The sequence below is a fragment of the Dendropsophus ebraccatus genome, chromosome 2, assembly GCF_027789765.1.
Source record: "Dendropsophus ebraccatus isolate aDenEbr1 chromosome 2, aDenEbr1.pat, whole genome shotgun sequence".
NCBI classification, from domain to species: Eukaryota; Metazoa; Chordata; class Amphibia; order Anura; family Hylidae; genus Dendropsophus; species Dendropsophus ebraccatus.
The window spans coordinates 75,342,000-75,369,789 of NC_091455.1; the positions used below are offsets into that span (position 1 = coordinate 75,342,000).

At 40.5% G+C, this 27,790-nt stretch overlaps 1 protein-coding gene across 2 annotated transcripts in view; it reads left to right on the forward strand.

Moving 5' to 3' along the window:
- LDLRAD4 (low density lipoprotein receptor class A domain containing 4) overlaps positions 1-27,790 on the forward strand; it is a 237,530-nt gene that overhangs the window by 111,656 nt on the left and 98,084 nt on the right. The window lies entirely within an intron of this gene.

The window sequence follows — 27,790 nt, forward strand, 5'->3', positions numbered from 1 at the left end:
ACCAGCAGCTAATGCCAGTCTCTGTTGCAGCAGACTTCTGGCTTCAGGGAAGTAATGTCACAGGCCTTCATAGCCTATAAGTGGCCGCAGTAGTGTGCCGCATCAGCCACAAATCGGTTGAGCAGGCCAACGATATCACATCCCCAAACCTGGAAACCCAGACAATCTTTTTTTAAATTATCTAAAATATACGGATACATTTATCTAACATTTTTTCCCTTCCTTTTCCCCCTCTTCCTTTGAGGGGAGATATGGGTGAGATATCCAGGTTGTGCTAAAGTTGGGGGACTGTTTTGTGTATTTTTGTGTGTGTTAACAGAAGATGCTTCCATAATATGGTAGGTTGTGCACACTGATGTAGATGGTGCCTTTACCTTGCCATATAAAATTATCGATTGGTACAAATTAGAGATGAGCAAACCTCAAGCATGCTCGAGTCCACCCAAGTCCGAACTTTCGGCATTTGATTAGCGGTGGCTGCTGAAGTTGGATAAAGCCCTAAGACTATGTGGAAAACATGGATATAGTCATTGGCTGTATTCATGTTTTCCAGACAACCTTAGAGCTTTATCCAAGTTCAGCAGCCGCCACTAATCAAATGCCGATCATTCGGGTTCTGATCGACTCGAACCCGAACCCGGTTCGCTCATCTCTTGTACAAATGAAGTATGTTTGAATTCCCCAGATGTAGATCTCAATGACTATTTCTCCTAGAACGGTGCTAGATGTTTACACATCAGGTGGCCATCATGTTTAACCAACGCGTCTAATGTGTATGAGGACAATATGTGGCTGTCTTTAATGAGCCATATGTATATGTACTGTGGGGGAGATTTACCAAACATGGTGTAAAGTGAAACTGGCTCAGTTGCCCCTGGTGACCAATCAGATTCAATTTTTTATTCCTCACAGATTCTTTGGAAAATGAAAGGTAGAATCTTCACTTTACACCATGTTTGATAAATCTCCCATATATATATATATATATAATATTACACAGTGTTTGTGTGTGTTTATATATGAGAGAGAGATACATAGATATATGACTCACTAAGAATAGCCACATAATGTCCTAATGTCCTCATACTTTGAGAGACCATTCACACTACAGACTCGGCGCCAAATCCTACCTGTTATCTGTTTGAATGGGAGGGCTTGTGTACCTCCAGTCTCCGTGCCTCTCCGCTCAAAGTGTTGACGGGCCCTAAGGTTCTCATACACATTAGACGTGTTGGTTTAACATGCTGCCCACCTAATGTGTAATCATCTACATGCCTAGAAAGTGCCTAAAAACATGAATACAGCTATGGCTATTGTGCACCAGTTAGATAGAAAAATATTCCTCCTTAACACCCTTTTAAAGCATGTCTGTTGGCAGATTCGACCTCCATACATGTTTATTTCCACTAAATAGATGACAAAGAAGCAAGTTAAATCATCTCCACGTTTAGTATGATAATCCAAGTACACCTGACAGAATTTAGGTTTCCAAGTATACTGAAAATGTTTAATACTCTTACAAGACGTACGCCAATAGATCCTTGTGTCCTCTTGTCTTTTTTTTTTTTTTTTTTACATTTCTGATGTGTTCCATGCTTTTGGTCAAAACTCCAATTTTTTTAATGCTCTTGATTGACGACTCTTGGAAACAACTTCAGGTGAAACAGGAGATGTAGGAGGGTAGTGGTGCGAGTGGAATCGCTGATGAAATATGGGACATTCAAGATCTAAGCAGTGGTCAAACATGGTTTTGATACAATCAGTTTAATGAAAGTTGTCTTAAAGTCCTGTGAAATAAAAAGGCAGGCAGGGGGGTTGCAAGAAATTATTAAACAATGTTTACTTACCAGTCCCATGCCTCTGTTATGCTGCTCCCGAGCCTTACTCACAGCCGCTGGCTTATCCCTTTTAGCTGGAGTCCAGGTATGTCACATACCCGCCTCCTCCAGCTGCAATGTCATGGCCCAGCTGAGTGACTGCCCACTAATCCAGTCAATGACTGGAGCGGTGTCCCACTCCAGTCACTGATCGGCTGAGTGGGCAAACGATTACTTGGGTACATGACATTGTAGTTGTAAGAGCTGCAAGAGGTCAGCGACTGTCAACAGGACCCAGGAGCATCCCTGTGGGGTATGGGGACGGGTAAGTGTACTTTGTTTATTATGTTTCCGCTCCCCCTTGCCTTCCTGATTTTATTTTTTTTTTTTGGGGGGGGGGGGGGTACTTTTTAAAGTTCTCTTTCTTAAAAAAAAAAAAAAAAAAGTAACTTAACCTATAAAGTTGGCTGTATATTAGTTTTACATTTGTGATCTGTAGACTGGATGTGGTTGGAGAACAAATTAGGCTGGGTTTACATATATAAGTTGGCATCAGTTGCGTTTTTTGCCTAAAAACTGACCACAACTGATGTCACAACTGATGCCAAAAATGCATCAGTTGTGATCAGTTTTTCTATCCGTCTTTTCATTAAAAACCATCAGTTGCCATCAGTTTCCATCAGTTGTCATCAGTTGTCACAAGTTGCGCTCATCAGTTGACATTTTTTCCCCCAGTATGTTTTCCTGTCATTTTCAATGGGATTTGCGGGGGAGCGCACGGGGGCTATATACTAAATTGGGGGAGCTCACAGGGGGGCTATATACTACAAGGGGAGAGCGCTCAGGGGGGCTATATGGGAGGGGGAGAACGCACAGGGGGGCTATATGGGAGGGGGAGAGCGCACATGGGGGGCTATATACTATTGGGGGAGAGCGCACAGCAATGCTGTATACTAATTGGGGGAGAGCACACAGGGAAGCTAAATATTACTGGGGTGGCAACAGGGGGGCTATATACTACTGGAGGAGAAACAGGGGGGGTGATATACTACTGGGGGACCAAGGGGGGACTATAGGGGAGGGGGAGAGCACACAGGGGGGGAGATATGTTTATTTTGTGTACTATTTGCCTGAACGCCGGATGCCAGAGCCGAACGGCATGCGTCCTGCCCGGCGAGGCATCCGGCGCTCTATTCGATTGAATTGGTGCGGCGCCGCATCACCGGAGCGGCGGTCCGCCTGGACGCTGCAAGATGCGTCCTAACGCACCGACGGTCCGGCGATGCGGCGGCCACTAGTTCACCGCCGCACATTTTGAACGATCCCATTGAAAACAATGGGATCAGTTCAAAGATGCGTTTCCCTCCGGCGCTTTTCTCCTGCGCCGGAGGGAAACGCCGCCGCACCGCCGGACATATGTAAACCCGGCCTTATAAAACATAAACTTGTAATATTTTTGGAATGGATTGGTACATAATATGGATATACTGGAATCACAAGGTTAAAAACATGTAGCCAGAAAGTCACAGTGGCCGTTCATAAGATACTGCAGCAGTGTTATCTACCTGAAGATACAATAGAGACGAAAAAGGCTTTACAGAAATGTTTCCAAGAAGAAAGATTATACATTGGAAAATTATCAAAGGAGCTCTGTTGGAGCATTGCAGTGTGAAGGCCATGAAACAGCGAGATGAAATGCTACATTAAAAGGTGGAAATGGCAACTCTGATCTAATAACCTGTTGGCCACCATCAGCTTCAGTTCATTGTCCTCCGATTATTTTATCAGGCCAAAAAAATGAGTTTGCACCATCTCAGATTTTTATTCCCTTTAACCACTTTGATAGTCATTTAATATATCTGCCTGGTGTACAGTACGTATGTGTATTACGAACCTGCTCTATGCATTCTTGATTCTCTTCCTAGTACCCAGTCACGATCCATCTTCTCCACTAAGAAGTAATTATCGGTTATTGGTTCCTGCCTGAGCTGTTCGTGATTAGGCTTTCAGCCATAAAACTTCTTCTGAAAGCAGCTGAACATCCCAGTTATTGTAAGCTATGTGTTAATAGGTCATAGTGCTGCTGTGAGCCGCATATTCTAGTGGATGACGTTCCTGATGTGGCAGCTGTTAAAGTTTGAGTGAATTTCGTAACATATAAATGTGTATTCTCTGCTGGTTTCTAGGAAATGAAATTCCTCACGGATACACTATTTATAGATGAACTCTGCCTGATCCTTTAGTCCAAGGTTTTACCTTGCTTCATGAAAAAAAACGCAATCGATACATCGGCTTCTTTGAGAAAAACTGTCCATCATGACACGCCACAGTCTTGCACTTGTCTCTTATTATTATTGGGTGTTGTCTTAATGCCAAATTTTAGCGGTTCTTAAGGCATGTTGCAAAAATACTGCACTACTTACATGTGATGCTTGGGAAATACTTTGTTTCGAATCTACATTGGAAAGATTGGCTCTGTACCATGTATATGATTTAAAAGGATATAAAAATGAAAAAGATAAGTGATATGGCAAACAAAGAGGTTCCTCTTATATGTCAAGTCATAGAGAAAAGTAATAACCACGTGCCGCCATTCTGTTTTTAGAGGAAGCTTGCCAAAAGGAAAAAAAGCTCTGTAGCCACTTCCTGTTTTATTTTTTCATATGGAGACAAATCTTAGGAAAATAACAGTGTTTTATTTTATGTAGCAATAATTACATTAAGTATATAGAAATGACGGGTTATCTGATTCATCTGTCCTCCACAATGTCTTGGGAGAGGGGAAAGTCACACCATACATATTAGATGCAGACATTGGCAGGGTCCGCTGACTCTTGTCTAATGTGTACGGTCAACTTTAGTTAAATGAACCTAGAGAGCAGTTCAGATATCAACTTGGACCCCTGTTTATGACCTGGATGGAATTGTCTTTGAAAGTATGGAAGTAAAACTCCAAATTTTCATAAAAAATATAATGGACCTAGGGTCATGTTAATTATTGTGAAATTATTTGCTCTTTTCTCTCAAATGTTGCAAGTTACTGGACTGTACCACAGAAGTTACCAAAATGGTGTGTCCTTCTCTGCCATTACTTGTGCAGGGATGGCACCTACAGGAAGTCATTGCACATTCAGTCATTAGCTGCAGTAAAGTGATGTCAGAGAAGGGGGAACTGTTCTGCTGTAACGCCCCGTTAAAAAGCAGCTATTTTATATACAACAGCCCACTAGACTTGAAGAGTTCAGTCCCCACACAGTGCACGGCAGTGTGAGCATAACCAACAAAAATACATCTAGAAATAGGCCAGCAATCCGGAGCAAGGTCCAATATTTTTAGTCTGCGGACAGCGGGGGGTTAAAGCACATTTCTATGTAATGCATCCATTTTGTTATTTCTTGTGGTGATAAGGACCTATAGTCTGCAGACCACCTTAAAAACTTGAACCCGAGTTAAAGTATTAACATCCCTGGTATTACACATGACCGTACTAATTCTGAAGATGTCGGCATAATTTCCCTGTACTTCTCCTTTAAACAGTATAGTTGAATGTTGGGCTTTTGCCATGTTGAATGCCACATCTCTTGATTTGGCCTACTGTGGTAATTACAAGTCACCAGGAGAAGTTAAAGTGGCGCATGCTACTTTAATGCTCTCTATTTCTATTACCCCATTCTCCCTACAAATAGCGTGTTTTTTTTTTATCCCTCCCTTAGAAAAATTTCAAGATTCCTTTTATTTCTTTATATACCAAAATGTTTCCTCAAAGCACATGAGCATCTGAACCGGGCAACTGCCCAATATCTCAGCCTGTAAAGTCTATTAAATAATGGAGAGAATCTTTAGTCTTGTGTTCATTTTGGGGATGAGAGAAAAGTGCCAAAAATGAATATTGCTTGTAGAATAATGTTGGAGGGTGGAGCAGCGAGCAATTTTCTAGATATGTACAAGATCTATTGAAGTCTATCACACGTTTTACAAATCCTTGTAACTATTTAATATTATGTCCAATTTGTAAATGGTCCTGTTTCAAATCTGATGTGTATAATACGCATGATATGAACAGGACGCCGTCAGCTATGGGATTGTCAAAGCTTCTATTGCATCTACATTTTTAAATGCTAAGTATCTGTGTGTAAAGCAATAGGTAAGCAATAGAAGTGATTCATCGTAACCTACAGACCTGGCTCTGGCGGAGCTTAATTTTCCCATATGTGTCTCATACGGAAAAGGGAAAAATGGAATTACAGTGATATTGTGTATTGTATGGCTAGATACATTTCGTCTGCATTCTGTACAGGCCGCATGTGTCTTGTCAGCCATGGTATAGAAATGCTGCTACTGTACTATTTGTAGCATAGCAGACCACCTACCATTTCATGTTTTCTTCTTGCTGTTGCTCATTTTCATTTATTTTATAACATACCTTTATTGATGCACATTATCTCTAGTTGAGCCACATCATTGCTGCCAGACTGGCATGTCGCAGGCTTCTGGTGCGCTCTTTGACCTATAATTATTTTCAAATGGTTGCTGATTCTCTTCTGGCATGTAGCTTTCCGTTAGCTAAAAGACAAGACAGTGAAGGAGGATAGGTGGGGGGTGTTTGTTTTACTATGCTGCCATTGTTAAGGGGGAGGCTAGGAGCTCTGTCGCTAATTGTTATAGGCATATTTTGGTGGCCTATTGTGAATCATGGTGGCATATTTGTTATGAGGGTGATGTGGCTGACTTGGTTGTGGGTTATTTGGGCCGTTTTAAGAGACACTTTGGCTTGTTCCTTTTATGAGGATAACTTGCCTGCTTCTGGTTTGGGCTAGATCATAGGACCATATTTTATGACTGTTGTTAATAATAAAGGGGTTTTGATTGGAGCTATTTTACAGGCTAATGCTAAACTCTGTGCTAGTAATAAATGCCATCTTATGAGATGAAACAAACACACTACTACAAGTAGATAAAAACAAAAAAAATAGATCAACTTTCTTTATCCCGGTGGCACAGTTTATTTTTAAAATCTGATATGCAAATATGGATGCTCTTTGCAGCTGTCTGAATACAGCGATATCCTCTCCTCTCGGTGACGCAGAGCTTTTACCCCTGCAGTTCCCGACAAAAATGTTTGTGGTAGCTAAGGGTGCTGTGTTGTCCGTTACTGCAGTCACTAAACTGCTGCCACATTTTTAAAATAGTTATTTTACAAATGCAAATAATATATGACCAAAAAAAGAACAAATACTGATTTCACGTAGCAAAACAATCTTTATTAAATACACATTTAAAACAATTCATATATATTTATAAAAAAGAGAGATGACCAAACGTTAAAAAAGAGAACGGCGGCTGTCCTGGAGGTGTTTCTATTATAACCACATCACATATGCTGGGATCCCTTGACCTACAACTTGCATCACAAACCAGGGGGATAAATTCTGAAATCTCCTACAGTAGGGTATTATGTTACTTGTATTGCAAAATAAAGTGCTAGTGCATTCAATTCATAAACAGACCTACAGCTAGTTAGTTAGTCAGTCTCTTATCCACCCTTCACCTACATATTGCCCGGACCCCCGGACGAAGGCAACGAAACGCGCGTCGGGGTGGTGGCGTCCTGGAGGATATATACAATAATACACTGTGAAAGGTAATTGACTGGCTGGACCCCTGGATACGATGGGGTGGTAATATGTAGGTGAAGGGTGGATAAGAGACTAACTAACTAGCTGTAGGTCTGTTTATGAATTGAATGCACTAGCACTTTATTTTGCAATACAAGTAACATAATACCCTACTGTAGGAGATTTCAGAATTTATCCCGCTGGTTTGTGATGCAAGTTGTAAGTCAAGGGATCCCAGCATATGTGATGTGGTTATAATAGAAACACCTCCAGGACAGCCGCTGTTCTCTTTTTTAATGTTTGGTCATCTCTCTTTTTTATAAATATATATGAATTGTTTTAAATGTGTATTTAATAAAGATTGTTTTGCTACGTGAAATCCGTATTTGTTCTTTTTTTGGTCATAGTTTGTAATAACTGTAGTAGCAGTTTAATGACTTTCTGCATTAGACCCAGATTGACTAGCACACTCACCGTACTATATTATAGGTATTGCAGATAGACAAAACCGCGAACTAAATGCAAATAATAGTACAAAATAGTAGTGCAAATAATGGTACAAAAACATGTTTTTCTCTTTAGAGTACGCCTTTAGGCATTAATAGGTTAGCCAGTGGTGAGTAAACCTTGTCCAGGGTCATAGGTTCTGTTTCTAGGGTATGGATTCCCTTGTGCGGGTACAGTGTGCCCTACCCAGGGGACGTACAGTACACAGCTCTATGCAAAGTGCAAAGTTGTCGAGCTGGTGTACTATGACGCTGGAATATTGCAACCCTTTTTAAAGGGGTAGTGCGGCGCTCAGAAATTATTTACAGAATAACACACATTACAAAGTTATACAACTTTGTAATGTATGTTATGTCTGTGAATCGCCCCAGGCCCGTGTCCCCCCACCCGTGTACCCGGAAGTGTGGTGCATTATACATTACCTGATCCGTGTCGAGGGCCGTCCGCCATCTTGTGCCAAACGTCATCTTCGGACGGGCGGCTGAGTCGCTATTGGCCTCTACATTTAGAAGAATGAATTTTGTGGCCATGCTGTTATATTTATGGTTTGCTCCCATAGCTAGTGCATACACTCTATTGCTTACCCTTATGTCTTCTTCAAAAACCAGCCACTCTTTAAAAAATGGCTGGTATAAAGAACTATTTATTGAGATGTGTGCTATCATGAGCCCTATATAATGCATAGGAGAAGATTTGAGGTGAATCGGGCAGAACATTTACATATTCGCATCTCAAGATCAAGAAACCGGATTAAAGCATCAAATAAACTGTATCTGAGAATATCTATATGGAGAAAACTGAGATTCTGTTCTTGTGAACCTGATGAATAGCCATTCTTCTAGTGCCTGCAATTAAGTTGCGGAGAAGAAACATCTTTGGTGGTCTGTGAAGCATGTGGAATACACTTACCCTGTGCTCTGCCCGCTCTGGGTTTGGTTGTGGTAATTAATAAACATGATGTCTATGCGCCCACAATTCATCCAGAGAAGATGTTTTAGCAGGTTTAGCAGCTTTGTAGTGCCTCTGGGAGAAGAGTCCTCATTGTTGGGAGCTGTTTAGCTGCACACAATTGATGGGCATTAAGCATACCTAAAGTTCCAACAGAAAATATACCACAACCAGAGACACTTCACATGCCATAATCACATTATCTGATTATTTTACTAGTGGACAATTGTAATACTTAAGTATGTCTCTTTGTATTGATAAAATAATAATATATATATAATAAGAAAATGTATTTATATTGCGCCAACATATTTTGCAGCGCTTTACAATTCTGGGAGTGCATGGACGATCAGACATTACAGAATTATACACCAAGTATTCAGACTAGAGGAGTCAGGGCCCTTCCTGCGAGAGCTTGCAGTCTATGAGGAATGGGGTTGACACAAAAAGTAGAAAGTTGCAGTAGACAAAATGAGAATGAATCGTAGCAGCAGTGAGTTTCAACGTTAAGGAAGGGGCAGATTCTGGAGATATTTTGTGAGTGAGAAGGTCAGTCGTGGTGTTGAAACAGCAGAATGTCACTGATGTTTTGTAGGAGTGCAGGGGTCATGTCACAGGAATAGGGGGATATATATATTTCATCTTCATAGAAAGGATAGTCATGCACCAATACTTGCAGTGATATTAATCAGGGTATTGTACTGTACCATTGCCCTAACAAACATTGAAACCAATAATGGTCGCTATGGCTGATTAAGTAGGTCACTGATAAAGTCTTAACATGTTTCATAAGATAGGCGTAGACATCTGGAGCAGTATAACGTTGGTTAAATTTTAGGATTCCCTTGTGCACAATAGTCCACTCATATTACATAATTCCCGGAGTGTCGGTGCTTGTCAATAACAAGTAATAAAAGGGTTGTCCAGAGAATCAATGCTATATTTAAAAGAGTTCAGGACGGCATGAATAAGAAACCAAAAATCTGCGATCATCTCCTGCTGATCCTCTCACTAGTTCCTGATTGAGCAGTTGGTCAGTGCTACACGCTGCCTCAGGGGTCCTCCTATGATTCCTTTGGATCCCCTGCTGAACGCCCTGGTTGCTACTACTGAGACTGACATGTTTCAGCAGTGATGCTATGTTGAGGATCGGCTATGTTGGGGATCAGCTGCTATTGATGTTAATGACAGGCTGCAGTGGTCACGCTGCCACCGGCCATTGATCCTTTAAACATAGAGATAGCTGCTTTTAAGTGTTGCTGACAGGAGCTGATCTTTTGTCACATTGTCTATCAGAAATAAGAAAAATGAATAAGAAAAATATTTTAAAAATATAAACAAATCTGACGCTATGGCTCTTACAAGGCGAGGAGGAAAAAAAAAAAATTAAAAGTGTCCCGGTCATTAAGGCTGAAATAGGCGAGAGGCAAGGGGTTAAAGGAAACATTGTGAATAGTGCTCTAAGAACCGTATCATATGTTGGCTAAATAACGCTTCTACACAGTTTTCTAAGTAACAATGATGTGCGGTTTCTTTACCACCATACACTATAAAAATAATATGCTGTACAATGCAATGCAAATTGAACCGGAGAAAATGAAATAAACATATACCCTTGGGAATGTACTTCAATGTGGTCTCTAGTTGTCTATGTTCAGACCATTAATGTCAATAGGGCCCATGCCGGTATGTGCATGTATATGCTGGCATCCCCTTTTGACAGGTTGCCAACATATGCTGTATGTCTTATAGTAATATGAACCAACTTCAATGTCCTTTTTCCAGTACATTCCTGATATGGTCTGATTAGTAAAGCAGGTTTTGTAGGTCGGTACTGTATGTGCAGAGGGGAACAGGATACACATGACTTACGAGTTGTAGCAGTGTTTCTATAACTGGCGATTATAACCCAATGCTGATGGCCGAGCCTCCGTTAATTCTGACCCTGCCATTTCTATTCTATAATATTACATAACACACCATGGTATCTAGATTACCTTGTATTGTATAAATGCTTTGTCAACATGTCCTGTCACTACTTTCTGGAGCTAGAAATGTCTTCATAAATCATGCTTGGTCCATAAAGTAAAACACACTTCCAAGCACTACAGGGGAGCGTTTTAGATGCTCATTTCGATTTTATCTGTTTTTTATGCATCCTGTTCCTGGTGAAATTTATCCTTTCCTTTAAAAATTTAGCAGTCTAGTGAAGATGTTAATGCGAGTCTGGCACTGCCATTGTAAGAATTACAACAATGATAGTAATTTGCAGCATCGGGTTACCGTTTCCTAGAGGGATGGGAGATGGAACAGAGGAACTAAAATTGTTTGAATTGTTAGTGTATGCCATCCGCCAGGCTTGCCAGACAGATGGATCATGAATACTGTCTAGACTAACTGTACAGGGGGAAGCTGTGGTCTCTCAGGGCAGACCACAGGACTGGGGAACACAAGGGCGCTCTCCATTAATACACTAGAAATCAGAAGCTTATGCTATTGGTATAATCCTATCCTGCTGTGTCATTAAGTGGGGAAAATCACTAGATATGTACTGTACTTGTAATACCATATCCAATTGTCCGGCTGAAGCCACTGGCTGCAAAATCCCTGTCCTTTGCTGCACTGTATCACAATATGCCTATTACCCATTATCTTTGGTTTATTTGATTCTTATGTAAGCCACCTGGCTATATACATCACATTACATGACTGTACCTCGCATAGTAATTAATAGGTGGTGATCTATACTTTACAGAAGTAGGTACTATTTAACAATTTCACAGCACAGGCACCTGCATAGATGATATTAAAAAACCTTGGTACACCATAAAGACATGTCAAAACTTTTGATTTGGTTTTGACCCACTTATCTCTAGATATAGCCATGGCAAGTAGCTTCACTCTCCAGATGAGTGCTTGATCTGACTCATTGCAAGAGTTGGGCTTCTTAGATGAGTATAAGTCCATCAAATGTAATGAGAAAGATTAAGAAATTTTGTATGACATTCCCATGTAGTCCCTGCTGCTGGAACATAGCCTAAGCACCACTGTCCTGATTTTAGTTTCCATAAGGCCCCGTGCACACAGAGCAAGAGCGGCGGAATTCCGAACATCTGCTGTTTATTTAGTATACAGAAAGTATTTGAATTTAGATGTGAACAAGTGATCCTTTAGAAAGGAAGTAAAGGAAGTAACACTCTGCACTTAGACCAGTGCTTCTCAATTCCAGTCCTCAGGCCTCACCAACAGGTCATGTTTTGAGGATTTCCTTAGTTTGTCACAGGTGATACAATTATACTCAGTGCATCAGGTATTATCACAGGTGATCTTTGAATGGGATATCCTCAAAACATGACCTGTTGGTGAGGCCTGAGGACTGGAATTGAGAAGCACTGACTTAGAGGATATGATGTCGGACAGTAGCTAGTTGCCGTACAAAGTCGCTTTGTAGCAGTAGCACCAATCTGATTTTTGTGTACTACTTGCCCATTTTGAGTTTCTTCACTTTGCAGATGTTATTTCATAGCAAAAACATTTCATGATTGTTATATCTCAATCCCATTCGTTTTCTTACTAAAGTAGAATTTTATTTCTTTTTCTCTTTTACTTTACGTGTTTGAGACGTGAAAGCTCTCAATCTTACATAATAACTCCACTGAATAACAGGCTCATTCTGCAGTGTAGCTCATTATTAGATGTTTTAGCATTTTGTTCTTGCTTTCTTTGGAACCTTGAATGTACCGAACCTGTGATAAACGCTTTCCCTGAGCTGACCTCTTCCAACTATTAAATAAATTTGCACAAAATGTAGAGAAATTGACATCACTGAACTGTTAGCTTAAATGTACAGAATACATTGAGAATTTCAGTATTATAAATGCAGTTCAATGCTATGCCAAAAATTATGCTTTTATAATACAAGTTCTAATCCTCAAATATGTTATTATTTTTGAAGTGCATTGTCTAAATTTGTTTATTGGAAGTTGTACTGTACAGCAGTACACGTAGTCCTCCTCAAAGAATGGGGACATTAGTGTTATTCACTCTATATGTCATTGTACATTTCCACAGTATTCACTTTGGAAATAACAACCTGTTTTCACATTTCCAAGGCTGAATTACTAAGAAACTTTTCAATGAGTGGTGATTCAGCACAAATACTGACTAGATTTTGCCCATGCTCACCAGTAGGACAGACTCCTAACTTCAACTCTGTCTCGTCTGGTTTTTACAACTCCAAGTTCTGGAAAATGGAAAAGTTCACGCTTCAGTGATAGTATATTATCAAGGGGCATTTTAGAAGAAGCATGCAATGGTGATTTCCTTCTCTCAAACAATTTCTTGAAACAAAAGCCAACACCAGTGGTGGGTATACCCCCCAAAAAGTCAGTGTTTCAGCAACTTGTCATGTACATTTAAACATCATTTACAGCTTGACAATGATGTCTTATGCTGTCCACAAGTTGACTTTTTGTCTGCTGTGGGATGGCATCCCCCTCTTCTTGAAGGGCGGCACTCAGGTCATTCACATTGAAAATTTTTGTTGTTTTGTTGGGTATTTCCACCACTGTTGTTGGCTTTTGTTTTGTAAATTGTTCGAGATGAGGAAATGACCATTGCATGCTTCTACTTAAATGCCATACTTTAATAATATAATATCACTGTAGCATGGAATTTTTACGTCTCCCATAAATTTCACACAGAAGCCAAATCACTTTTTGTGAGTATGCCACTCAGGCTTTTAATGGAGCCAGTATCATTCAATAAGATGGACTAAGGAGTCCTTTAAGTGCTTACCTGAACTAAGACCCCAAAAATCAGTTTTTCTTGTGTGGTAATAGCTCACATAAGTAATAATAAAGGCTGTGCCTTAAGAAAATGTATGGATTGTTTAGTGAGGTAGGGTGTGTTACTTATCCTAATAGTCAATAATTTGTTATTACATACATTTCTACCAACACTCCAATAGAAACATATTAACAGCTGCACTCTGACACCACTCTGATGATTCCTTGCCCATATCCGGACAGAATCCACTGACATTCTCCAATACTTGTAAATGGGACATTTTATCCCCCTATAGAGACGCTCAAGTAAATATCCCTTTTATGAGGAAATTTAAATTAAATGGTAAGGTGGACTTCTGTTTCTCAAAAAACTGATGGTTTAATCATATGTTCATGTTATTTGGTATAACTGATGGACCTATTGTTTGAACAGGTTTATTGGGCAAAGCAACCTATATAGTAATCCTTTATGCTGCATTTACACAGAATGATAACACAGGTCAACAGCATTTTTGGGGCCAAAGATATTTCAACGAATTTAGGGTAACTTTGGGGTGCTGATTCTGAATATGTCATCAGTTTTGCCAGATTGGCTCAAGTTTTTGAGATTTTTCGTGAAATGTGTAAAAAGACGTAATTTGCTACACGCGCATTAACTTTATTGATATTGTCATGAATACAATAAATTTAACAAAGTAAATGTTGATTTTAGTTTATTTTAACTAGTTTTAGAAAGTAATCTTCAAAAATGAACAAGACATGAAAGATAGGAGACATTTAATCCCTGGAAAAGCGCTTTTTATATGATTTTCTTCTATGTGAGCTATTTGGGCAGTCACGCTGTAGTTTCCAGCAGTAATCAGCCATCATATGTCTGTCCTATCTGCCTTGGTACCTTTCCTCCATTACCATAATATCCTGATGAAATCTCTCCCCTTGTTCTTCGCTAAAATCTCCAAGGTTTTCTGGAAATCTGTCCAAGTGACTGTGAAGATAATGCAATTTAATGCTCATGTGTACACCCAGATTTCTAAATCTCAATAGCATGTTTTGTACCAGTTCTTCAGAATTGTCTGCCTTTTTATTTCCCAAGAAGTTCTTCACTACCAACACAAAACTACACCATGCAGCAGCTTCAATGTCATTCATTTCCTTAGGAAAATTTGAATCTTTAATGAGTTTCTGAATTTGAGGACCATCAAAGATTTTTGCTCTCTCCACACCATTGGAACACCAAATTTGAAGCTTTTTCTTTGTCCTTTGCTCCATTTTCGTAATAATTCGATACATGCTTTGCACACTATGTGTGGTGCCCAAGACTTGTCTTGGTCCCCAAGCATAACCCCAAAATAGGCCAAATACACTTTTTTTATGAAGTCTGTTATGTTTCTTCTATGTTTTTGCAGTGTATATTCACCACAAATGTAACAGAATCAGAGTCAGAGTCTGGATCGTTAAGACAACTTCTTCTTGATGAGTTTATGCTTTTCACTGGAAAACAGACAACAACATAAAGTTAGTGCAAAAATCAAGCTATGAACAAACTTTTAGAACACTAATTAACAAAAAACTATATTGAGAACTGCCCAGTTCAAGTACTAATCCAAAGAAATTAATGAGATGATGCGTCACATTTACCAACAAGTGCTATAAATAAGATACCAAAAATCTCAAAAACTTAAGCCAATCTGGCAAAACTGATAGCATATTCAGAATCAGCTCGCCAAAAATACCCCAAATTCATTAAAATATTTTGGACACCAGTAAATTTTTTTTTTTTTTGGTTGACCTGTGTAATTCGCCCGATTGTACGATTAACGATATCGAAAGAACAATGTTCTCTTTTAGAAAGATCAGTGTTTAGACGGAACAATATATCGTACGGAAAAATCATTTTGCGATCGCTTAAGCCTATCTCGCACATAGGTAAAATCGGTGAACGACTGTTTACACGGAACGATCTGCGACTATTTAAGAACATATTTTAAGATCAAAATGAACCATTTCTCGCTCGTCGCTTGATCGTTCGCTGCGTTTACACGTACAATTATCGTTCGAATTCGATCGTTGTTGTGCAAACGCAGCATTAGATTCTGCAATTTTGCATTGTTGTTAGTCTCCACACTAGTGATTTTGTTGAAGATTTTGCTGTGGATTTATCATTAATATATTCCATGTGGAATAAAGTTTGTTTTGGTGCAGAAATTGAGATGGTTTAGATGCTAAAAAACGCACCGAAGGTTAATTTCTATGGGGGAGATTTATCAAATTGGTGTAAAGTAGAATTGTCTTAGTTGCCCCTAGCAACCAATCAGGCTCCACTTTTCATTCCTCACAGACTCTTTGGAAAATGAAAGGTGGAATCTGATTGGTTGCTAGGGGCAACTAAGACAATTCTGCTTTAGGGTGCCTTCACACCTACCGTATCGCAGCAGAAAATCCGCTGCGGATCCGCAGCAGATCCGCAGCAGATTTAACTAAATGAATGAACACCGCATCAAATCTGCACTTACAAATCCGCTGCGAATGCGTTTTTAATGCTGTGTTCATTCATTTAGTTAAATCTGCTGCGGATTTTCTGCTGCAATACGGTAGGTGTGAAGGCACCCTTACACCAGTTTGATAAATCTCCCCCAATGTGTCTAAATTCTGCAGCATGTGACATTTGTAAAGTCTGATCTGCATGTCTGCTATTGTAAATCACTGTAGATTTTACCATGTGGACTTATATAGAGTTAGTCAGGTTATGGTTTATACCTGTGATGCATAAATGTGCTGCATATTGCCTTATTACTGGCTAATGTGTATTTTGTTATGTATGTTTACTGGTCTTTAGGTGAAATATAGCCACAAAACATCAAGAAATGCAATCAAATTACCTGGTTTAGTTTCAGTTCTATTAAAGAGAGGGAGGTTTGTGTAAGTTGACTTTAAAAACAGAAAATAAAAAAAAGTTTTGATCTATCTGTCTACTAAACCACCATCTTTATTGGGCCCTGTTAATTTCTGTATTCCCTTAAGTATTTTACTTTCTGTTTTTTTTTATTACCTCTGGGGACCTGAAAGCCTTTTAACTAAATTGCACTTTCTCAATGTTCAGAGTCCTAAGTATGCTGAAGCCATTGAATACTGGAAATGTAACATCTCCAAAGTGGCTCTGTTCCTTTCAGACACTTAAAGGGAACATGCAACATGCTAGTGAAATAGAGGGTGATATTTAAGCTTTGGTTTCAGATAAAAGGACTAAGCCTGGTGAAATGTTCTTGTGGAACAGAGGAGAGTCTGTTCTGGCATGCAATGTACAATCAAGTCTCAATAAGCAATTGTAGCTTGAGAGCTCTCCAGAATGTCTGATCCATGCCATGCATTCAGTGCGAGGCTTATAACTACTTGGGTGACGGATGAAAATGATTATATTCACCTGTTACTTTCTGTCAGTCTACTTGCCAATCAAGTTACTTTAGAAGCTAATTGGTTTTGAGTGCAACTTAAAGACAGGTTTTCTCTTAAACAAATATAGGCCTGTATAATTATTTGTAATATATTTGTTGGAGCTGGTCTTTGGCTGGGTTTTGCTAGTGAATGGATTATAATCAAATATCTGAAATGTGTGTGTGGAATCTTTGGAGCTTGTGTGACACTAAGGGCCCTATTACACAGGACGATTATCGTGTGAAAAATCGTTATATCGTTCAAATTTAAACGATAATCGTTCTGTGTAATTGCAGGTAACGATCAAAAAATCGTTGGTATGTCGTTGATCGTTGATTTTGATCTGAACCTAAAGGCCCTATTCCACGTTTGCTCCTCTTTCCCAGCTTCCTGCCACTATTCCACGCGTAAGCAGATGAGTCCAAGGGGGGGGGTCGGGGAGCTGCGGGGGGGCTGCCCGGGTCTGCCGCCGCCGCTCCTATTCCACAGAGCGACGGCAGCTGATCATTGCTGTATGAGTCGTTTGTCATTCAACATGTTTGAAAGACAAATGACACAAGCTGCACGGTAGGTCTATACTGTACTGCCGGCAACCATATCAGCACAATCGTGCTGATTTGGTTCCCTTAAAACAAAAGTCTGGAAAAATGGATGGTTCATAGGATTGCGCATGAGCTATGGCATTCAGAACTGGGTAAATACTACTACATTTTTTCATTGTTTGTTTGTTATACACATAAATATATCACTGTAAGTAGCATTACAAAGTGGGGGGGGGTTAAAAGCTACAACTGGTCTCATGTTATATTTTGTACAGGAACATTTTCTTCCTCTGTAGGTTGAGTACCAATTATGTGGATGAACATTAGAAACCAGTGTAGCGCCTGAGCTATAAAAGCTTTCTCTTCTCCATGCACTTAGCTACGTAACTGCAAATGAAATCTGAGGAGAACTATTGTGCTTATAAAAACAGGAACATTTCTGAGGTATAGAATAATTTCTCTTGAAAAAAAAAATGTTTATCAAACTATATCTGAAGTCAAAATAAGGCAATGTAAAATGGCAAACTACTACTTGTCAAGAGAGGAGGGATGTGCGACTGGCTGCGTACGGCAGCCATTATCTTCAGCAGAGAGACATTCTTTTTCTTTAGCACTGAGCTGTCACATTATGAAGGCTGTATAATAATTCTTGGGAGCTTAGATTGCCCCATAGCTTGAGATGACCTATAAGTGCCAGCATATTGCTTGACCTGGGTATTAAAGCACGGCAGATAAATCCCATAGACACAGAGCATTTAGTTGTTATGGGGCACCAGTGGAAAGAGAGCCAAGCCTTTGATGATCTCATCACCTTTACTACAGAGTAATAAGGAACTAAGGGTCCGTGTACACACACAGATTATCTGACAGATATCTGACAGATTTTTGCAGCCAAAGCCAGGAATGGACTATAAACAGGGAACAGGTCATAAAGGAAAAGAAACATGGCTCCTCTCACCAGAGGAAGAGTGGTTATTAAACAAGATGGTGGTAAATCAGCCAAAGGTATTGGAAAGGACAAAAAGTGGAATGCAGAGATCAATCCCTTTTGTCCTGGTTCCTTTTCATTGTTTGCCTTTGTACTTAATCTATGCAAATGACAGAGTGATGTTTTATGGATATGGTAAAGAGCTATAAAGCCAAATTCATTAGCTATAAAATTATGTAGACATGGTGACTTCAGTTTGTCCAGCATTGTCATGGTTTCTGTTATTAAAGAACCATGATGTACAGTATTCATTCTGATGTTTAGTCTGATGTTTAGTAGTCTATTCTAAAGCACTTATTAGACTGGACAGTCAGCTGGAGCAAGCGAGCTCCGACCTGTCGGGTCAGCGCTCGCTTGCTCCTCATTCTCCCCTTACTGTTGGCACTATCACAGGCACCGACAGCGAGCGGGTAAGTGCAGTGGGGGATGTGGGAAGCTGCGGGGGAGCTCCCTGGATGATCTTTAGATCGTCCGCGGAGCCCATAGGAGATAGCTGCAGTCTGCTGCCACCGCTTTTATTACCCAAAGCGATGTCAGCAGTTTGTTGCTAGGCTGTTTGCCTTTTCAGCCTGTTAAAACAACCATCAGCTGATGGCTGATCATTGTCTTCTATTACACAAAGCGATTGTTGGCCGATTATCGCTATGTGTAATAGGGCCTTAACAAATCTTGACAAATTCCATTGACTTATGGTCGGCTGACATCGCGTTTGACTAGGTAGGGGTCTAGGGTCTTTATTAATTTGTCGTTTGGGCAGCAGTGGTAGTTCTAGGCGTCATTTGATGTCAATAAGTTATGTTTTCTTATGTTTGAACTTTACACATATGATTAGATTGCCATTCTACAAAAATTGTTGCATATTGCGCTGCAGATTCTTCTCGTGCATATGTACCCACTCTTTGCAATGATGTACGAAATGTTATCTTCTATGCTGTGTAAACATAATTCACAGTTTGGGGGCTGTTGAAGAAATTGTTCTCCTATAAAATCTCGTAATCTCACAACTCAATACAAGAGCAGCAGATGTGAATGAGAGATTTAAAAAAATGGTAAATGTTGTGTTCTTTAACAAGGTAGCATATACTTAAAGGAATATTCCCACCTAGGGTAGTTATGTCCTATACAGAGTATGCATAGGATTAGGCATATTAAAGAAATGCGGCATCTGACTGCTATGGCCCTCTGAGAACTTAAGAATGGGAAACCCCAATATCCCAACTGAATAGAGCTGTGTGTCTTACCTCTATTCATTCTCTACAGAGGTACTGAAGATTGCCAAATGCTGTCTTTTGCTCGCTTCAGCATCTCCATAAAAAGTGAATAGAGCTATGGCGTGCAGTTGTGGCCAGCAGCTCTATTCAGTTGGAATTTTAAGGTTCCAATTCTGGAGATCGCCGAGGACCCCAGCAGTTGGACCCCTCCGATCTTAGTTCTGCCCTAACCTGTGCACTCTGTGGATAAGGCATAACTACCCTGGATGGGAATATGGGAATACCCCTTTAGACCCTTTCTGCACAATGGGTCACATATAAAGATTAAAATGCTCAAGAAAAATGCCAAAACCTGTGGAGTATGTCCGAAACACATGGACCTGTGACATAATAGATGCAAGATTTATAATGCACTTGCCTAGGTTTGTGTTTCCAAATACTGGCGTACATTTATACAAGCATTGAGTCCAGTGTGAGGCTAATATTTCAGATGTGTGATGAGTGGTTTATGGAGTAGGTGCCTTTTTGAGATGTTTACTTTAATTTAGACCATCACCTATTAAAGTGTTGCTCCTACAACACTATTGATAAATGAACTCCATTGAGTTTACTGAACATTGTCATCCACATACTATAACTGCAAGGACTTGTACATACATCTTGTACATGACTTGCCTAGCTTGGAAATATATCAGCTTTGTTCATGTGTCCTTGTTTACTTTCTGTTAGGGCATTAATAGATGTTGCTGAATGGCGCAACTTGAAGACTTATTAAACTAGAGAAATAATAGCTCCTTCCAGGAACCATGGTGTAATATAAAGAAATGCTTGAGGGTAGTGCAGAAAGTCTCGCATAGAAGCAGGTAACAATGCTTGTTGTTGAGTGCACATTGTCCCCACACTTGCAGTGATGACGCAAAACATAACTTTTATTTCACAATCGTGTTTACCTTGAAATGTCATATTTTCTTTACATGTAACATAGTTCATAAAGCAGAAAAAAGGCACGTGTTCATTCAGTTCAGCATCCTATCCTATAGTCTTGTTTCAAAGGAAGGCACCCCCCCACCCCCCTTAGAAGCCAGTTTACTTTTTTTTTTCCCTGACCCCAAATGTGGTTATCAGAATAAATCCCTGGATCATTAATCCATCTTCATAAATCTACTGGCTATAAATGTAATGCGAGAAATGTATTCAGGCCCTTGTTAAACTCTGTTAGTGAGGTTCCCATAGCCAGTTCTTCTGGAAGAGAGTTCCATAGTCTCACTGCTCTTACAGTAAAGAATCTCCTCCTATATTGGTCTAGAGACCTTCTTTCCTATAGCATGCCCCCTTGTTTAACATACATATAAGTGGATGATGGGAGGGATCTATGCATTGACTTTTGATATATGTATACTTAAATGGAACCAATCAGCCCAGTTAGTGGCGCCTGTCACTAATTCCTAAAAGGCACACTGACCGAGAAAGAATGATGACTAGACACTGGTGGGGAGCCGCCTAGATGACTACCTGCCGCTCTTCCTGCCACGCCCCAGGGGATTAAATTTTATTTTCTGTGGTATAAAGCTGCTGCAGCTACGGCTGATACATGCTGCAAGCTGCACAAGAGCTTTATACTGCAATTGGGCTGATTGGTTTCCTTTAAAGCAACTCTGTACCCACAATCTGACCCCCCCAAACCACTTGTACCTTCAGATAGCTGCCTTTAATCCAAGATCTGTCCTGCAGTCCGTTTGGCAAGTGATGCAGTTATTGTCCTAAAAAGCAACTTTTAAACTTACAGCCCTGTGCCCTAACTTTGCACCACCCCTCCGTCCCTCCTCCCCACCCTCGTTATCATTAGGAATGCCACTGGAACATTTTCTCCATGCTGAACATTTGCACAGGTGCCTTAACGATACAGCCCATGTGCCGGGCTGGGGAAGGTGGGGAATAGGAGGCAATCTGCCTGGAGCTTTCCTAATGATGAGGAAGGCGGGGAGGAGGGACAGAGAGGTTGTGCCAGCCTAATGCATACACAATCTAGGCCACTCCCGTAGGGCAGGGGGCTGCAAGTTTAAAAGTTGTTTTTTAGCACAATAACTGCATCACCTGCCTAACGGACCCCAGGACAGATATTTGATTAAAAGCAGCTATCCAAAAGTACAAGCAGTTTGGGGGGGTCAGATTGTGGGTACAGAGTCGCTTTAAGTTATTAAAGCTGTAGACTTGTTAAGCACAGCATTTGTTTGTGTGAAAATGCTAGAGCAGGGACCATGCTCTGAGGACAGCTCAACGTGGTGACATGGTACACTCTGATCAAATAGTTTGCTAAGATCCTCACTTTTTAATATCTACAGAGCAGGTTTTTATCGCCTGTACACTGGGGGCTGTACTGTACTTAAAGAGGACCTGTCACTCCCGTGCCCGGGTGACAGGCTCCCGGCCCCCCGCTACAGCCCCCTATACTTACCTGATTGCGCCGAGTCCCGCCTCTTGATCTGTTCTAGTGACTGAGATTTCAGAGCCCAAAGCCCGGCACGCACGCTCCTGAGTAAGTATAGGGGGCTCTAGCGGGGGGGGGGGGGGGGCTCGGAAGACTGTCCCCCCGGCACGGGGGGTGACAGGTTCCCTTTAAGCCACATGGAGCATGCAACCTGCAGTGTGAACAGAGGCATAGAGATGCTGCCAATTTTTCCTGTGTTTTTTATGTAGCCCATGACTTGCCTTAGCAGCAGCTGCCGGACACTGGTTGCTACATTTACTGTTAGCTAAAATTCCTATTTCATAATTCCTATTCCATTTCTATGTCCTTTTTACCCTATGTTTTCCTATGTAGTATGGGATCTTGGCATTGATTTTCCCTTCCTATGTGCACAAGCTTACAAGCCTGATTGTTAAAATGTGGACAAACATTTTCATGTAAGATGAATATTATACTTGCATATGTATTTTTTTCTGCCAACATTTTTTTTTTGCCCTTTTTGTCTGCTTTTTTTCAGTGTTCTTTAGTTAGTTTTTTGCTCGAGCAAATGTTTCACAGAGAAATGCCCATAGCTATTAGACGTAAAAATGAAACTACATGTGTGCAGACATACTTTTTTATTGAATTTAGTGCAGTTGAAGGGGATAAAATGTTTGATTTATCGTGCAATCCCTCACGATAAATCACTTTACGTTCACAAGTACTGGATTCGCAGCGAGACCCGCTGCAGATCCCTGTCCAGTAAACTCTATGGGTGGACAAACTTTATTAATGTTAACAGGGCGGGCTGCTGAAAAACTCGCAGCGGGATGTGCATCCTGCTGCGAGTTTTTCAGCAGCCCGCCCTGTTAACATCAATAAAGTTGAAAGACTTAGGGTCCATTTACACAGAAAGATTATCTGGCAGATTTTTCAAGCCAAAGCCAGGAACTGACTATAAATAGAGAACAGGTCATAAAGAAAAGCCTGAGATTTCTCCTCTTCTCAAATCCCGTCCTGGCTTTGGCTTCAGATATTTGGCAGATATTCTCTGTGCAAATGGACCCTAAGACCCAATACTGAAGCCTGGGGTACTCCACTAGTAATGGTGACCCGCTCAGAGTATGTACCATTAATAACTACTCTGTGTCCTGTCACTCCAACCCAAGCATTCTCATTTTATGTGTCAGCCTATTTTGTGCCATAGTATCAAATGCTTTGAAAATTCAGATAATCAATCATGTAGTGATTCACCCCAGTCTACTCTGCAGCTTAATGATTTCTAAAAGCTGATCAGATACAGCATTTATACATTTATTTTCATTGACATAATCAAATTCAAGAAATTTACCCACTGTAGAGGTTATTCTTACAGTGCTAAAACTTTCCAGGATCACTTTTTGATGACTTTGGCGCCACTATATTCCTCCCTCATTACTTTTTAAAGGGGTACTCCAGTGTTAGGGCACTTTTGACCTCCCCGGTTCCAGCGGCGGGTCCTGCATCGCGGCGCTCCGGTTCCCGGCCACTTCCGGGTGTCTGACACAGGCCCAAGACGTGACGTCTCAGGTCCGCTCAGCCACTCGGTGAAGAAGGGAGGTGAGTGGACGTCTTTTCCCTCGGCCACCTCGTCCCCGGTCCCAGGGCAAAAGTGCCCCCACGCTGGAGTACCTCTTTAAGGTCCTGGAGTGTTTGGAATGCATAGTGAACATATGTCAGCCTGTGAGCACTGTGCTGCAATATACCCAGAAATAAATGGCAACAAGTTAAAGTTTTGTGAGTATGTGTCTTTCTCTCAATAGAGCGACACAATATCAATGAAGAAAATGCTACTGAGAAGATATCGTATAGCACATATTACCAGTATTTGGCCACACTTTTTTCTGTGTGATAGACTGTTGCTTGTATGATCCGTGGAGTCCGGATTGTGTGGAACTGGAGTTCCTTTATTAAGTGTGGTGTTGGTTGTTTTTGAACCCGACACAATTTTACCATTTTTAGTATTTACACAATTGAAGAACATTTTAAGGTTAGTTTTACTCTGGCAACACAATTGAAGAACATTTTAAGGTTAGTTTTACTCTGGCAATGTGCCATATATTTGTGATAGTTACTTCTAAATATGGTAGGTACGGTACTTTGCAAAAGTTTTGTACAGGTGTGGAAAATGAATAGTTTTTATCAATTAACAATATGCTAGGTGAATGAACAGAAGAGAAATTAGAATCAGATCAATATTTGGTATGACCGTCCGTTACCTTCAAACCAGCGTTAGATACACACTGTTTTTTTACTGGAAGCGTTTTCCTGTACAGTTCTGCACTGTTTATGTAAGCCTGGGTTCACACTACGTTTTTGCAATCCGTTTTTTGAAAAAAATGGATGAATATCGGATTGCAAAAAATAGATGCAACTGTGTGCATCAGTTATGATCCTTTTTTCCATTGACTTACATTATTGTAAGTCATTTTTGTGTCTGTAAAACAAAAACTCATCCGTAAAACGGATTGCAAAAACGTAGTGTGAACCCAGCCTAAATTGTAACTTATACACAGTAGAAATAAAGTAAAAACATTTAATATGTTAAATACCTAATAGCCAAACAGAGATGTCATGTCATAAGACTTTATGATAGAGCCTGTTTATAAAAACCGTTTTATAGCGAGGTGCATAGATACCATAATGCACAGTACCGGTTACTAAGGCTTCAGTATACCTTCCCAACTACCATTATTGTGTGTGTGTGGGGGAGGAGATGTCAGACACTGACATCATCTCTGTTAGGTAAAATCTCATCTCCAGAACATTCTACCATTTATTTCTATGGGTCTGTTTTTCCCCAACCCCCTCCTTTGTGTACCACCAACAGGCCTGGCTGTCGTATTTGTGATTGTGATGCTTTGGATCTGCACATTCATGTCTCTATAGCTCTGGCTGAGGCTAATCCTCTCACCTGTGCATTGCTGGGGAGACACACAGCTCTAATTATATCACCTGTGTGTGCAATGTGGAGAGTCTCCTATTCATTTCTGTGGGGTGGTCTTCCTCATCTCCCTCCCCTCCTGTACATCTGGCAGGGATGGGACCTTCGCTCTAACCTTCCCAGGCAACCAATGAATCTGCGTACCAAATTTATGGTCAAACAGTTCAGGCATTTGGAAGTCTATAGAAGCCATATGTACAGACAGACATTATTATATAGATGCCCGAAAAACCCTTTTAGTGTGTGTGTGTGTGTGTGGTGGTGGGGAAGCAGAACAACTAAGACCTTTTGCTACTCCCCAGACAACCCCTTTAAAACTTAAAATGTATTTTTTTGTGATCTGGTTAATTTCGAATGACTGCCTTTATCCAGACATTGTGCTACATATCATACTTAACACATTACTTCCTTTTTTTACCATGTCATTTGGTTAAAAACACTGTCCTTTAAACATCACAAGAAAAATCACATCACTTTCCTTGTCAGCCTTTCACTTCCTGGGGTCATTGAGGCATCAATGACTGAAAGTTGCGGCGGGTCTCCAGCTATCACTGATAGCCGGGACCCACTGCGGATGACACAGGCGACGCTCCTGCACCTGTGTCATCCTACGGCATTGATTAATGTCGCCGCAGCATCAGGCATAGGATGCAGCGACATAAATTTACTGCCCAGCGTTAATATAAAAACGTTTGTATTCTTTTATTGCTTTTAGTTTTTCAATTGTCAGAGCAGTATTTTGTACTCCAGAGCTGAACTTCCATCACTATAAAAACAAGACGTTGCTGCCTAAGCCAGCTTTTTTTGGAGGTTGTGGTTACATTTACTCATAAGGGACAATCCCACATGACTCATTAGCAACAGCCATTTTCTGAAATTGCTCCAACCATAAGATGGGAACTTAAAGTAACTGTCGTAAAAAAAGGTTTGACATGTCACAGAGAGATGTCAAAGGTTTTGATTGGTCAGGGTGTGAGGGTATAGACCGTGACTATTCAGGAGAATGAGCCAGGAGACAGTATAGGTCATTATATGGTTATCAGAATCTGAGGCTGCACATCTTCACAATGGACACTGTAAAACCACAAAAATGCTCAGGCAATAGATATAGGTGGAGCTGAGCTGGGATGGGGGGAGGAGGGATTACAGATGTAGGAACTGGCCTTGTAAATCCATAAGAGGCTGTTTGTGTTCAGCCTAGGGGCCAGACTATAAAATGCTGGAACAGAGTGGCATTAGTCACTACTACTTTTATTACTTTTTTTTACTTTGTGTTTGTTTATGCTAACTTGCCATCTCAGAATGAGAAAGGTCCCTTTCTTCTCTGCCACTGTGCTGTATGCCCACCCCTTTGCATAACCAGTGGTGTGCACCCGCCTCCTTGACTTTACACAGCCCCAATAAAATATTTTGCGTCACTGGCATCCTGCTCAGCCAATCAGTGGGTGCGGCAGGACAGCGCACTGATTGGCTGAGGGGAACAACAGTGACCCAGGAGCTGGAGAAGCAAGCTGGAGTGCGGGCAGGTAATGTATTCACTTGTTAACCCGTCAGCTACTAAGTTAAGTAGGCCATAGCTATATTCTCGCAGCGGAATAAAATCTGGTGGAAGAATGTAGAGCCCATAGGCCATAACAGTACACAGTAGCGGATTTTACTGAGGTACTCGCAGACTGGACTCCTCGGCAATCCGGTATATGTAAAGGCAACCTCAAGATTTAATTCGCATGTACAGGATCTTCTGCAAATATGAATGTAACTAAATCTGCTACCGCTCGTGTATGTGTTGATGTGCCATATAAGAAAATGTCAACTGTTTCGGAATTTTGTTAAGAGTTGACTATCTTTATTAATGGCAGGTGTTGCAAGATGTTTTCCGGACCAGTTAGTTATTTTTTAGTCTCATTGTCTTTCTAATGGCACTTCGGCCATATTGTTTTTCACTCGTGGACTGCCATGTAGATAACGTTTTTGTTGCTTATTTACTGAGACGATGGTCATTGTCAACTTACTGGTCTATTCTAATGCTTGTGTTTCATTTTGATTGTATAATGTATTAACACTGTTTAAAAACGAAAAATAAACAATTTATAAAAAAAAAAAAAAAAATGTCAACTGTAACTGATGATAAATAGTAAAAAAAAATGCATAACCATACAGTAATTGTAAAAAAATAAATGATGCTTAGCAGGTTAGGTCTAGACTTACAGTACATTACTATGGAACAAGATTGTATATATTTGTATAGGGAGAAAAGCCATATCAATCACATTTAGGGTACATTCACACATAAAGGATCTTCTCCAGATTTGATGTTGTGTTTTTATTATTATGTTTTATTATTATGTTCTGCATCTTCAAATCTGCTGCAGGTCCTGTATGTGTGAGTGTACCCTTATAGTCTGACACTGGGGCCATCCAGCAGAGACGGCTGCTGCTGCAGAGAGAAGTCAATAGCATAGTCAAGAACAAGCGTTAATTGTCTACATATGCTGTGAAGGAAGCTGCTGCATC